General features: G+C 37.5%; 1 protein-coding gene across 1 annotated transcript in view; it reads right to left on the reverse strand.

Annotated features, from left to right (window-relative positions):
* il34 (interleukin 34) overlaps positions 1-3,793 on the reverse strand; it is a 58,635-nt gene extending 54,842 nt beyond the window's left edge. The window contains exon 1 of the mRNA XM_015030499.1: positions 3,477-3,793. The gene's annotated coding sequence lies outside the window, so the exon portion shown is untranslated. The remainder of the gene's footprint in view (positions 1-3,476) is intronic.
* Positions 3,794-4,778: the final 985 nt, after the last annotated feature.

A 4,778-nucleotide genomic window follows, 5' to 3' on the forward strand; every position in this document is an offset into this window, starting at 1 on the left:
GACGGTTTAAGACAATGATTTAAAGCATTGAAACAGAGGCTTTTACCAAAATAAGCAGCCATTTTGCTACATTTGACACAAAAAAGCAGCAGGAATTACAGAGCTGCTCAGGCTGAAGGCAGGTGTAATTACCAAGAAACGGAGCTGCAGGAACTCTGACAGTCCTGCTGAAACGTCTGCGCCTGTGCAAAGTGTTGCTAAAGAACCTTTGCTTTCACACCGATGCAGCACACGAGGAATGCAGCTTCCACGCACCTGGAGAAACTGAAAGCGCTGCACCCGTGACCCCGCCGTGACCTTTCAGGACCAGGAAGGCCGAAGCAACCCTCACTCAGTTTAAACAAACATCTCTACAGTATCGTTTCTGGGTAAATGGCCAGTCTAGTTTCATTTTATTTATTTTTTTTAATCTTGTCCTAATGCGAATACTGTATTTGAGTCAGAAAACTAAAAATATTTTAAAGTACTGAGCACATTTTAATCATGTTGCATTTAGATATATTGTGTGCTGATGTAACTCACCTCACAGCAACTAAACCTACCAAACGGGATAAATAAAGTTGATCGATTGATTTAACGTCAATCAACTTCCTTCCTTTAGCCACATTAAAATTAAAATCCTCTTTTTGTTAGAAATCCAGCTACTGAATAATGTCACAACCACACTCTCAGAAAATGCTGAGTCACTGGTTGCCATGGTGATTTCTCCCTCATTTTCTTTATTGTAAAGCAGGTGAAAGGTGAATCCCACAGACCCACACAGAAAAAGACAAGAATTTAAAGCCTTAAATAAACTGTAACTCTGTGAAAAGTGTTTGTCATATTAAAAATATTCTTTGTATGCGAGTGGGAGAAGCTTCTGGAAGCAACATTTCTACATTTTTATTACATTTTTATGAGTCTCCTGTGTTTACTGTGGGAGATATGAGAGACTAAAGAGCGCTCCAAATGGTAGGGAGGAAGTAAGAGGTCACCTGAACTGAAAGTAAATGAGAGTTTAAGTGTTTTAGTGTTCACCCTCTGAACTCTGGTTGATTTAAATTAAAACTGCAAGTCACTCAGCACTGGGTGAAGACAGACAGAAATATTTACATTTCTGTCTGTAAATATTTCATCCATCATTTCTACATAAATGATGGATGTAGAAATGAAAATGTTCTGTTTGACGTCGTATTTGGGCCATCAGAGATGGAACAAAAAGAAAAGAGGAGTTGTATCAAAATAGTCAAATTTTGAGATTTTTTATGTAAAAAAAAAAATCTCTTTGAAAAGTCAAAAATTTGCTACAGTGAAATCAATTTTTTTTTTTTGAGATCTCCAAAATTTTTGAGGAAACAAACTTGGAATTTTCTGAGTTTCTAAAGTCAAAAATGTTCAATTTTAGACAATTTTTCTGAGTTTAAGACGCTGAAAATGTGCGACTTTTCATATTGAGAAATTTCCTCCATTTTTCTAGAAAATTTTTGAGTTTAATCTGAAAATTTCTGAATCTTATTCTGGCACATTTTCAACTTTTCAAACTAAAAAAAATTCATTGATGTTTCCAGGAGGTTTTTGATATTAATCCCAAAATTTCTGATTTTTTTTATATAATTTTTTTTTTTAACTTTCAAACTCAGAAACTTCCATGTTTTTTGAGAAAATCTCTGAAATTTTTTGCAGAATTTACTCTTTTTAAAAAAATCTACAGTGGTCATAATACACTGTTGTAGTTCTGTGGTAGAAAGAGAAAATTAATAAATTTTGAACAGTTTTCTTTATTCAAGTAAAAAGCAACTTCCTGAGAGCCGTTTAAAATCTGAACATTTTTTCTGCTGGAAAGTCCTGAGAAGAGGGTTGGTTCTCTTTATTGCCATGACAGAAAACATTTCATTGTCATTACCACACATGCATTTTTGTTGTTGTTGTTGTTGTTTGGGTTTTTCCACCCTCACAATAGAGGTGAAAACCGAAGTGACTCTTAGAAAAGCTGCAGTAGGCTGAGCAGTGAACCAAATACGTCGAGACGAGAAGAGAAACCGCCTTCAGATGCAGCACAGGTTGAATTTTTACCCTCTGGTTTGCAGCCCAGACGGTTCTGATGCATCACCCCCCCGGTCACAGCGACCGCAGGACGCCCACAGTCTGAACCTCACCAAACCTCATCTTAATCCTAAAACTACTGACGCCGCCCAAAACGTTAGCATGCAGGCATATATGTATATAAAACCCAAAACCTCAGGCTGGGTCTGAAATACAGCAGCAAACAGGAGGAGGAGGTGAAGCACGCGGGTCGAGGCTGACTCACTCCATCGCTCGCTCCGGTTTATGTTTGCACGTTTTGGTCCAGAATGCTATAATCAAATCCCAAAACAAAACGCTCAATGTGCTGAGGAATGCAGAGCGTGTGAATCAGATGAGAAAATGTCAAAGAACATCAAATGAACATTTATCTGCTGAAAGAATCACATTTTTTCATAAAATCACTTTACATTTTCCATGCAGAAATCAATTCAAGCATCATTATTGATAACATAGTTCATTTTTGTAATGTGATAAAGCCCATATTTCTTTAAGAAACTAAAAGGAAATCAGTTTTAAAAACTCTTGATGAAAGAGACAAAAGCACAAAAACGTCTGCAGCAGAGGTCAGAGATGCATCATCAGGCTGGAACTGAAATCCTGCTACCTTTGAATTTTTCAGATTCAGCGACAAACAAATTGTGTTTCTGTGTTTTCTGCTGGATCTTAAAGACAAATATTTGATTTCCTCTCTGAATAAAAGTTTTTTCCAACCATAATTTGCTTTATTTTAAGCCAGATTGAAACCTATATGAACGTCTGCAAGGATTTACATAAATATGAAGCTTTAAGGTTGTTTATTAATATGTAAGAAGGAAAACAAGTATTTTTATCTTGATTTATAAGTTGCAAGACTGTTTATTTGAATATTTAGGCAAGAAAGCGGATAGCAGGTACTTCAATGCATAGAAATACTCAATGCATCACCTACAGACTTGTTCTGCTGTTTCTGTGCTTTCAAATAAACAAATAAATGGAATAAAAAGATAAAATGTGGCAACAGAGATCAATAAAACAATAACTGAGTCTCAAAGATCAAAATAGGCAGAAGTTCTGGGTGCAGTTCTGTCCCTGTTTCCACAATTATCTGATGTAATTATCTAAATTATTTCAGGGGAGCAGAGGCGCACCGCTTCCACCTCTCCACTCCGCAGCTGAGCCATGAGCAGACCTAGCTGTGACCCGGATGATGCGGCTGCAGCCCTAATAAAGACTCACAAATGTCAACAGCGAAACTTGCGCAACGTCTGACGCAAAGCCGGAGGAACGCACGTTTCGCGCACCTTGACGAAAGTGAAAGTGTTGCACCACTGCGCACTTTAAGATAGAAAAGCCCCTCAGCTCAGCGGGGTGTCCGAGCTAGAAACGGTCTCACCTTAAAACCTGAGCGCTGTGACCGTGGGAACTGCCCTTACCTTTCAGAAACCGCCTCCACGCCCAGAAAGTCCTTCCAGAAAAGCCGCAGCAGGTAAACACGTAAGAGGACGCAGCAGCTCGACTGTCCCGCTGCGCTCCGGGGATGCGTAAAGTCTCTGCGCGCTCAGACGCGTTGGCCGGGTTGATCTCCTGTCATCTAAGCGGATCGATAAGAATCCATTCACAGAGCTGTGCGTAAAAATCGGCGTGGGAAAGTCATTTTCGGTTCAGTCCACGCGTGGAGCGAGCGCCGCGATCTGTGGCTGTACGTTCCGCCAAGTGCGCAACAGGGAGCCTGCAGCTTCTTCCAATCACTTCACACCTAAATACTGGCTGGATTTCAAAATAAAAGCACGTCTGCGCACACCTCCACCCCCCTGGAAGAGCAGGCGACTTCCTCTTTTACAAAGCAAAAGCACAACGAGGCAGCAGCGCAGCAAACCTCTCAGCTGGTTTTATAATTAGATCAATAAAAGTAATGAATTAATTACTTCCCCCATAAATCTCTCACTGGAACTCAGAAAGAGATTGTTTCAGGAAGATTTTAACTCAAATCTTGATTTATTTCCTGCAATCTACTCGGTTTCCTCAAATAGAAACTTTTTAAACTTTTTTTTGCTTTAATTCTGTTTTTTATATTTTTTATTTCTTGTCACTTTGCTGCTGTTTCACTGAAATTTCCCCATTTTTGAAGAAGAAGAATAAAGGATATTTCTTCTTCTACTATAATTAACTGAACCGCCTTCATTGTTTTAGGATCAATTGGAATGTGATTGAATTTAAATTGTTTTTCTTCTAAAGTGTCTTGAGATGACATTTATTATGAATTGGTGCCATATAAATAAACTGAGTTGAATTTTTAACATTTAAACAATTAAAAAAATGATTTATTTTATATAATGTTGAATATTAATTGTTCATGTACATTTTATATGTAAACGTGGAAATTCAGATAAAAAGTTAAATGATTAAAAAAAAACTTCATTTAATAGAATACTTTTATGTATCCCCACGTCTCATCGACAATTATGTTAAACCAAATGTTATCTAAAAAGTATTTTTCTAACTTTTTACCACTTTTAATGTTACATAAATATTGTACTTCTTAGTTTTTTTCAGCTTAACTCTACAAGATGAGGTAGAAACCCTTAAAATAATCCCAGGTTTTCATTTTTTGCCCCCAATTTCTCACATTGTGAGGACATTTTTTATTTACAGATCTCTTCAGGTGGATTTGTTTTGGTCAAATTAATTGTTGGAACAAGTTTGTCATATGTTGAGGGTCAAAATATAAGCAAGAT

Source organism: Poecilia latipinna, unplaced genomic scaffold (genome assembly GCF_001443285.1).
Source record: "Poecilia latipinna isolate Pla-1442-1.1 unplaced genomic scaffold, P_latipinna-1.0 Scaffold184, whole genome shotgun sequence".
Classification (NCBI taxonomy): domain Eukaryota; kingdom Metazoa; phylum Chordata; class Actinopteri; order Cyprinodontiformes; family Poeciliidae; genus Poecilia; species Poecilia latipinna.